Source organism: Lissotriton helveticus, chromosome 6 (genome assembly GCF_964261635.1).
Source record: "Lissotriton helveticus chromosome 6, aLisHel1.1, whole genome shotgun sequence".
NCBI classification, from domain to species: domain Eukaryota; kingdom Metazoa; phylum Chordata; class Amphibia; order Caudata; family Salamandridae; genus Lissotriton; species Lissotriton helveticus.
Window position 1 is genome coordinate 1091550495 of NC_136067.1, and position 10641 is coordinate 1091561135.

The window sequence follows — 10641 nt, forward strand, 5'->3', positions numbered from 1 at the left end:
ATCCATATACCCTGGTGACCGACGAGCGTCAGAGAAGTTTAGCAACATCCTTAGAAAGTTGGCTAATCTCAGCGCTGAGGTGAGCAAGAAGTCCGCAGCTACCGACAAGTTTTGTTCAAGGCGCAGCGCAAGCGCCTCACGTGAGGAAATCTGTTGCAGTTGCTCCTGCCACTGACGCTTAAGCTGGGCCTTAGCGACACCACGGATTGTGGCATTGCTCGCCTCCCATAGGGTACCCGGAGAGGACACAGACCCGTCGTTGGCCAAAAAGTACTGCTTGGGTTCTTGCCCCACTACCTTCCGGAACTCCTTGTCCTGGAGGACGGGGGGTGGACGTGTCCAGATCCGGGGAGGAAACCGCATTAAAGTCCCCTCCAATGAAAGTGGGCCCCAAGAGCAGTGAGGTCATGAGGTCAATAGAGTTGGCCAGGGTCACTGCAAGCAATGAAGGGGGTGAATATATGGATACTAAGTTCAGAGGGTTACCCTTCAAAGAGCCGCAAAGGGCCACAGACGTGCCCTGCGGGTCGTGAATGACCTTTAAAGTCACAAATGCTTCAACAGGATTGCGACCCCACGGGAACTGTTGGTAAACCCAGAGTTCCAAACCCGATTAAATACGTACCATGCCAGAAAGGGACAATGATTCCCCATCAAGTGCATTTCCTGTAGTGGGAGAACCTCTACCCCAAGGCGCTGTGCATACCGCAGTACAGCCATGCATTTGAAGTGGTCCAGAAGGCCATTCACGGTCCAGGACATTAGGTGAAGGGAAGCCCTTGGTACCGGTGTATCAGTCATGGCGGTAGGTGGTTGTAACGATGGAAGGCAGCCTCATTCTCGATGAGGCTTCCTTCCATCTCGGTCATGGTCACGGGAGGGGTCGCTAGCACGTCAGACCAGGTGTCAGGATGAAACTTGAAGTGACCATTAGGGAATTGTGGCAGGGTGTTGTGTGAGAACTGGTGCTCATACACAGAACTATGCACAGAGACCTAGGACATTAGTGAATTGTGGTGTACCAGAAACTCACCTCAGTACCTAGAAAACCCCAACCAGCTAGCATCAGTGAATCATTAGCTCTTCGTCCTATAGCAAAGTAACCAATGAGTAGACAACCTAGAACATGCGACTTAGGACCATCTCAGGAATGGTGGGAAGTGAGAACACTCTTTTGTTAAACTCTCATACCAGTCCACAACAGGAGTAAATAAGAAACACAGTAAGGTTAAAATACTTATTTTAACGACGTGATCTCATGCACAGTATTTTAGTCAATATAAGCAGACATATGATTAAGAATAATATGGTCAGCATGGTTACAATTCCATAAAATACAAAAGTAGGAATCATATTACAATGATAGTGCAAACAGGTTATATAGCGCCTAGTTTTAACACCCTCCCTATATAGGAGCTATGTATTATAAACTAAAGAAGGTCTCTTGGGCTTGTTTGTTTTGGTGGACCCCATTACCTTTCCGCTCAGTAAGAGTAAATTACATCTGGATCAGCAAGGCTCTCTGCATCCCCGGAATCTTCCAAGTGTGTGAAATCATGGCAAGTGTTCTATGATAAAGGCGCCAGAATCTTACTTGGCTCACAGCTGCTAAAATGTTGTGTCTAGAATGTGTTACACGGACATGCCGATAAACAGGCTCACATGTTATGATAACCTTTGCGGCTCAGCATTCATTGTTCAGACAAGGGGCACGATGTATGTCTAGAGATGTCGAAAAACAAACCTTTTCTCATGTGTAGATGTTCGTGAAGGCTAACGTACAAAAACAGCTATGCAGTGTCGTGTGCAAAAGCAGCAAAAGGTAAAATGGCGTTTAAAATTCTAATAAGCCATGCTAACATAACATGCATGCAAAAGTAGACCCTAAACCATACTACAGTGCGACAAAACAACAAAAAACAAAACCAAGAACAAACTGTGGGAAAAAAAATCCCAACCCCCTCCCCTGCCCCACCCCCCACCCTATACTTCGAGAACAGAAGCATCTGTCAGCCCCCAAATAAGTAGAAACCAAACTAAAATGCTCGGGTTGAGATGCGTGGATGGACCCCTCCATATGAGCGGATGTGTAGTGTCTCTACAAAAAGGCGAAGATTCAGAGCAAACAGTCTGCCATAGCTCCAGACCCCCAGCAGGTCGGGGCATGCCCCTAAGCGCCTACAGAAGCATCAGGACCCGCCAGTCCATCAGAGGGTCGGGCTGCGGTAGTCGCCTTGGGGACTCCCGGCGGGTCGATAGTGGAAATTCCACAGATGAGCCTTCGGAAGAATGCAGCTTGAGACGGTGAGGGGAGGTGGAGGAGCCCGAAGAATCTCGGGTTCTCTGTGCTGTGAGGCCTGAGGATCTCAGGGACACCTCTAGAGACCGGAGCCTCCTGCGGGAGTGCATGCGACGCCAGCGCTGGCGCCCCAGCAACCGGGGCTGCGAGTGCAGGGCACTCGGCAGCCCGGGGTCTGACTACGCAGGTTCTTCCATTAACCAAGTCCAGACTGCTTGAGGAGACTGAAAGAAGTGCGTCTAGTTCTGGAAAACAACCCGCAGGCGTGCCGGAAACTGCAGTTGGTGTTGGAAGCCCAGGGAGCGTAATCTCTTCTTGTCCTTGGTGTATGATCGACGCTGATCCTGCACTTACCTGGTGTAGTCCGGAAACACCATGATGACGTGGTTTTGGAATTTTAGGGGACCCAGAGAGCTCGCCTCGCGCAGGATGGCATCCCAGTCATTGAAGATGAGAATCTTCAGGATAATAGGATGAGGGGCGGCCCGACTGGTGGTTTGGGGGCAAGGGACCGGTGTGCCCTCTCTACCGCGAACCAGGCTGAGAGGGAGTCCTTCGGCATGCAGGAGGTGAACCAAGCCTCCACAAAGGCAGCCGACTGATTCTTCTCTGCCCCCTCCAGAAATCCCACCAGCCGTAGGTTGTTGCGGTGCGTGCAATTTTCAGCGTCTTCTGCGTGCCGGTGGAGTTCCTTGGTGTGGGAGCTTAGATTGGCCACCAGCTCTTTGAGATGACGGATATCATCTTCAGCAGTCGAGATTTGGGATTCATATTCAGGCCGTAGCATTGCGGAGGTCCTGCCGGAGGAGAGACACATCCACCTTGACCTCTTCTATCTTTTCCTCCACCGAGGCTTGCAAGTTACTTATGGCCTGCAAGATGGTCGCTAGGTCTGTGCCCAGTACAGGGGGTGTGCCCCCCTGCCTGCCCTGGTGGCTCGTGCCCAAGGGTGGTGAAGCGGTCCATTTTAGTTTGTGTGGGGGTGACCGCTGCTTTGGATATCCTGTCTTTGCCCATGATCGTCGGCTGGGCAGGGCCACAGGAATCGCAGGGGTCGGAAAAGGTACACAGACCCCAGCCTAAGGTCCCGATAGTTGGCGTGGGAATCATCACAGGACCGCCACTGGGACAGGAGGAGTTCCACGGGTCAAGAGATCAAAAGGGGCAGCCCCGGGCCCCCCAGTTGGCATGTAAGAGAGCAGTCTGGCGGTATGACTAGCAAGGTGGAAGGCGAAGGCCACAAGCGCCCTCACCGGTGAGCCCCCAGTCAGTCTTCATCCAGGAAGGAGGAAGCGGGAACACCCGAGGGGGGGGGGCGGAGCCAACCAGCTGCACCCCGCCACCCAAAATGGCAGCGGATAGAAGGAGAAGGCTGGAGTAGGCCTCACAGACCCGGGCGATGGTGAAAAAGTCTGGGGGGGGGGCAGCGCAGCTCCAGGCCCCACCCCCTCGCAGGACTTCAAGTGCCAAGTCCACTGGATCCAGATCACCATGGAGGAGGGGACCTTTCCAACCAAGTCACAGTGCCGGCAGAGCTCCCCAAAGCCTCACATCCGGAGGGGCGTCACCCACGGGAAGGCCCAACGCTGACCTCCCAAACCAGCTGCACGATAATGCAGCTGAACCCCGGACCCACCCCCCACTCACCAGCAAAGATGAAAGCTCGGCCCGCAGACCTTGCGGGTCGCCCAGCCACAAGGAATCACTCTGCCCGGGAGACGATGTAGGCCCGGGCAGCAGCACCTCCAGGAAGGAGACCACCTCTTGCGGGAAAAGCGTAGGGAGGAAGAGGGGCCCGCAGCTCGACACCCGCTGCCAAAGGGTCTCCCGCCACAAACAGTGGAAATCGTCTAAAGGAGGATGAAGAGGGGGCCCGGTAGGGCCGCACATCAATCGCACACCCCGCTACCCCATTTGGTAGCGCCACTTTGACGATCCGCTCCTCGCGACTCACCTCATTGGCAGCGGGCGGGCCCCAGAGCCGAGCCGATGCAGCGCCACCACTGGCCGCCCCGCCTCTTTCGTGGGCTCGGAGCTCACAAGAGCACCACAGCAGATGCCCGTTCTGCACCCGCACAGAAGGCCCTCACTGCGGGAAAGGAGACAGCCCGTCCAGGACACTAGGCACTGCCACCTCACACCTTCCGAGTATGGAGTGGCCCTGGTGGCCGGCGGGCAGCCAGAGGCCGAGCAAAATCCGGGAGGCCCGGGAGTCCGCTGCAGGTTCAAGGAAGATCCGCAATCTCAAGCGCCACCCCCAGGACAGGAGCATCTGGCCAATCGGCGTGACGAGAGCCGCCATTTCGCAATCAAGGGCCTTGGAGTTGCAGCAGATGGCCGGCCGCCCCAGAGGCCGACTCAGTCCACAAATGGTCTCAGAGGATGCCCCACACACACCAGGGGCTACAACAGTTAGGTGCCAGAGATTGCAGGATGCGAGGCGGATGACAGAGGGGTTCCAGAGCACTCTTAGAGTGTGACCGCTGTCTTGACGCCTCAAGCCACGCCCCCAATATCCATATTCTAACTGTCACCATAGGCAGCCTCAAGCTTCAGCCCCAAGTATTAATTCAAAGGGAGACGGGAGCCCTGTTGTTGTAGAGGGTAGTTGTTCATTCAGTAAAACAATGTTGTTCTGCAGGAGAGTGGCCCAGTAATATAACTTCAGGTTGGGAAGCGCCCATCCCCCTCACCCCGAGGAAGGGATAAAAACTTAAAAGACCTCCTCGGCTGAGTGTATGCTCGAACAAATTGAGAAACAAGTTGTTCATATCTCATAAGCATTGTCTTACTGAATTCCAAGGGGAGGGCCCCAAAGAAATAAAGCAACTTGGGAAAATAAATCATCTTAAGGACGTTGCACCGCCCCACTATGGTCAGGTGCAAATTATTGATCCGGTTATGTGCTTTCTTGGTTTCAGCTGCCAGCGGGTTCAAGTTCTTGCTAAAGATTAGCTCAATATCAGCCACGATGTTTACCCCTAAATATTTAGCCTTTTGAACAACCCTACTATCTACCCATAAAATTTCTCTATTTACGATGATCTGTGTCTTTTCTTTGTTGAGTGCATATTCGGAGATCTTACCAAATTCTTGAGCCTCCTGTTCTATAACTAATATGGCTGTCTCAGGGTCCAGAATAACCAATGCAAGATCATCGCATTGGCCATGATTTTAATGTTCAGACCATGTCTACTCACGCCCTGAATTTCTTGGTTGTTTTCTATTTTCTTGATGAATGTGTCTATATATATCGCAAATAGCAATGGAGAGCAAGGCCAGCCCTGCTGGGTACCCCGTGATATCTCAATCCGTTCAGTTCATTTCCCATTCATTGAGATTCTGGCTGTGAGATTTAGGTGCAGGGCCTGCACAGCTTGAATCCCTTTAGAGCCAAAATGCATCCTCCTCATGATGCCCAGAGAAATTGCCAGGAGACCCGATCGAATGCTTTTTCAGCATCCAGTAATATTAGCGTGATCGAGTCTTCTGACACTTGAGCGGTATCAAACAAGGTGATGGTCCGCCAAACATGTTCGGTAGTCCCTTTTTTAGGAATGAACGATGTTGCCACTTGGCCACAAGGTGTTCAATTCTGGAAGATATTCTAGACGCAAAGATTTTTTAGTGGATTTTAGAATCACAATTAATGAGCGTGATCATTCTATATGAGCCCATAACTAGCGGTGGCTTATCTTTCTATGGAAAGATTACAATCTTAGCAGACTACCATGAATCTGGTGGAGGGGCCCCATTGAAGATGAAAACTACCAGTGTGGTAAACAGATCTTTTATTTGAGAGGAAAAGATTTTGTAGAATTCCACAGGAATGCAATCAGAACCAGCAGCTTTACCTTCTGGCAGATTTGCTAAAGCTAGGGCAATCTCTTCCGATGAAGGTGGATCTACTAATTGATCATGTTCTTCCTCGCTAAGTTGTGTAAGCGCAACTGTGTTCAGATAGTCGGAAATCTCTGCCTCTCTAAAATCTGGTGAGCTAGTATTCTCCTCTGTATATAAGCTTTTATAGAACTCTCGAAATGACCCTTGGATTTTAATAAGGTCGTTAGTAGTCTTCCCAGAAGAGACTTGTATCGAGAGTATTTCCTTAGAGGAGACCTGTTGTTTGGTACGAATGGACAATTGATGACTGATGAGTTCACTAAATTCGTAGGTTTTTTCCAGAGCAGAAGCCCATTTTGCAACAACCTTCTCTGCAAATATCAACCCAATTTTGGCTTTAATGGCTACCACTTCAAGCTGTGTTGCTTCAATTTCCACCCTCAACTGAACAGCCTTAGTTAGTTTTCCTTCAGCCTTAGCCGTTTTGTCCTGTAGTTTCGAAATCTGCGCTTCTTCTTGTTTATTTTTCCTTATGAAATACCGTAAAGTCTCATCTCGGATACATGCTTTGAGTTTGTCCCATACCACCATAACAGGTGCAGACCCTATGTTTGTCTCGAGGAACTCCTGGATCCAGTCTTTCATATACGACTGATATCCGATGTCATACAAGAGCGCTCTTTCAAAACTTCAGGACGAGATTTCTCCACTGGAGCCCAACCCTTTTATGTTTAAAATCAGTGGATTACGGTCCGACATGAATCACGAGGCTGTATCGATGGTACAGTACCGAATCAGAGATGAAGAAGCCAAAAAATAATCCAACCTTGCGAGGGAGAGGTGCAGGGCTGAATAATACGTATATTTTGGTTGATTCGGTTTTAGATTAGCCCACACATCGCTAAGCCCATGAGTATGCATTAAGTTGGTTAAGGCCTGATACACTTTTGGCTTCCTACTGGTATATTTCCACTGACTACTAGCTCTCCAATTGCTAGGTAAACTGATATTAAAATCACCACAGATCCTAACTGGGATAGGCCAATGGGCTAATTCTCCTGAGATTCAGTCTTTAACCCCAGGAACATCCGCATTGCTTACATAAATTACAAAAACGATTGCGATTGTGTGTGTGGGATGCTAGTTAAATTGTCCTGAGGCGGAAAGCTGGGACTTACTGAGTGTACTTGACTGGTATTTTATAATCGCCGGATTTTAAATCACCTTTTGAACACTTGTCAGGATATACTCATAATTCGTCACTCACCTGCCTAAAATACCGCCGGACCTTAGCGGTTCTATTGCTCCCCGAAAACGGACTAGTTTAAGAAATACTTGGGCTCATCTGGCTGTTGATCCCTGGCTGATTATACCTCCTGCAGCCGATTGGTCGCTGCCTGGGGGACCGCCATCTTAGGTGAGGAGCTGGAAGAGGGATAGCAGTCTAGTGCTAGGCCCCTCCCGCCCTCCCGCCCTCGGTCACTACAAAAAGCCCTTGGAACCACACTCCAATGATTGCGATTGTGTGTGTGGGATGCTAGTTAAATCATCCTGAGGCGGAAAGCCGGGACTTACTGAGTGTACTTGACTGTTATTTTATAATCGCCGGATTTTAAATCACTTTTTGAACACTTGTCAGGATATACTCATAATTCGTCACTCTCCTGCCTCAAATACCGCCGGACCTTAGCGGTTCTATTGCTCCCCGAAAACGGACTAGTTTAAGAAATACTTGGGCTCATCTGGCTGTTGATCCCTGGCTGATCATACCTCCTGCAGCCGATTGGTCGCTGCCTGGGGGACCGCCATCTTAGGTGAGGAGCTGGAAGAGGGGTAGCAGTCTAGTGCTAGGCCCCTCCCGCCCTCCCGCCCTCGGTCACTCCAAAATGGAGCCCTCATCCCGGAGGCGCAGCGGACGGGCGCAGCGGGCGCGCCAAAGGCTTGCCAAAAGGCAAGCCCGTCTTCGCCCGTCCGCGCCCATCCGGGCCCATCCGGGCCCAGGGGCCAGGAACCCTGGTCAATTCACCACCTATCCAGCAAAGGTACTTAGAGAGCTGCAGTTCTCAAACCCTCCATTACCGCCAGGTGTGCCTGAGCGCATTGCACACCTGGAGATTTCCAGAAACTTACCGGGCCCATGTACCCGGACTGATCATGATACCACCCCCCCCCGCCCAAAGGCACCCCTACATGTAGTAAGCAATGAAACACAACTTTGAGTACTCTACCTTAACACTCGCTCCATGGTGAAACACCAGCTAGACCTATTCCTCCTACTCACCACGGATAAACCTGATGTCTTGCTACTAACTGAGACGTGGCTCACCCCGGACTCCCACCCGGATGTTCTGGCGGCCCTCCCCCCGGACTACTACATTCTTAACGTAAATCGACCTTTGAACCACCCCGGAGGAGGAGTAGGGGCCATTATACATAAAAACATTAGATTCCTCACCACTGCCTCGCTCACATTACCTGGGGTAGATAATATAGTCATCAGTTTGGAAACTGAAGGTGGCGCCCTCGCTCTTGCACTACTCTATCGCCCCCCTCAGTCGATGCGATCGTTCCCCCTGTCTCTGAGCGAACAAGTAGCTGACCTGCTTACCCACCACACTAGAATCGCCATATTTGGCGACTTTAATTATTGGTTTGACAACGACCAAGCTGGGCCTTATGCTACTGAACTTTTTGAAATTCTGACCAGTCTTAACTTGACACAACACATTACTTCACCCACCCATATTAAGGGTCATATCCTTGACCATATCTGGACTCACAACCTTGCCCTGTCTCGTCCAATTATCTCCCCTTGTCTCTGTTCAGACCATCACTTGATAGAGGTCATCATCATGTTTAAAGGGAGGATCAAGGCCCCTACCCTTCCCGGTGGACTGTGCCGCAAATGGAACTCCTATGACTCCCAGGGGTTCCTTGATTTTGTGGCCAACACCTGCCCCACTATTAACCCGGAATCAGGCATTGACTCTATGGAGGACGGGGTAACCACCTGGCTGCAATCAGCTAGTGACAGATTTGCCCCTCTCACTAAATTTGCACATACTAGACACGGCAACTCCTATTGTTGGTTTTCCGAGGAACTCAAAGCACTAAAATCCAAGCTACGTCATTTAGAACGTAACTGGAGACGGGGCTACTCTAAGGAGGACCGCGTTGAGTTTGTGAGGGCCCGCAATGAATATAAAAACGCAATCACCAAAGCAAAGGCCTCACATATCTCTGAAAGAATTGACTCAGCCCGCAACAAATCCAAAGAAATCTTCAAAATCATGAATGATTTTTCATCTGATCACAGAGTACTCCCCACTCAGGCCCCAACCCAAGAAACCTGCAATGCGCTTAACACTTACTTCATCCAGAAAATCGCAGATATCAAGAATGCTATCTCTCCCTCCATCCCTGTCAGCCCATTAGACTCCTTCCCTCTCAACCCCTGTTCCCTCACCCAGTTCCCAGCCATCACTTCCAGTATTCTGTCTGAGCTCACCACCCGTATCAAATCAGGATCTCCTAGGGACTGCTGTCCTCCTCCAGTCCTCAGGGCGGTCTTTTCAGCTTTACCTGACAGTATTCTCCCCCTTCTGAACACCTCCTTGAGCACTGGCATGGTCCCCAGCGCGTTCAAGGAGGCCATACTAGTTCCCCTCCTGAAAAAAGCAGGAGCTGACCCCGCCAACCCTGCCAACTACAGGCCCATCTCCCTTTTGCCTTACACCTCTAAACTCCTGGAGGCCTATGTGACCACCTGCCTGTCGGCATTTATAGAGAGCTCTGGTTTCTTGGAACCTAACCAAGCCGGCTTCAGACCAGCACACTCTACTGAAGCAGTCATTCTAAAAGTCCTCGACACTCTCCGGGAGAATGCCGACAGAGGGTCTCCACAGGCACTGGTTCTCCTGGATTTATCGGCCGCGTTTGACACGGTGGACCATGAGATCCTTCTCCACCGTGTCGGACAGGCGGGCATCCAGGGCCCTGCCCGGGAATGGATCAAGTCCTTTCTTTCGGGCAGAGTGCAAACAGTCCACCTGGGCCCTTTTACAGCAACCCAGGTTCCCACTGCCTGCGGAGTCCCTCAGGGTTCCTCCTTCTCACCATTACTGTTTAACCTATACCTTCGGCCATTAATCCATTCACCGAGAAACTGGAAATGCACTGTCCTTAACTATGCAGATGACATGCAGATTATTTTCCCCTTAGACACCCCTGATGCTGCATCTGATTTTCATCCTTCGAGAAAAAATTGCTGACCATACAAAAATTATACTGACTCCGTATTTAGAGTAACAAATCAACTTTAGTTAAAGATTTGTTTGGTATTGTTTATTTATACCTTTTACTTCATTTGTTTTCGAATTAGAAAATAGTTTAGACAAAAAGACATACCTTATACATACAATTATTCAAAAAAAGAGGGGGATGAAAAAGAAGAACAAACTTCAAATGACTGTACTAAATCACAAGAACATTTACAAAAA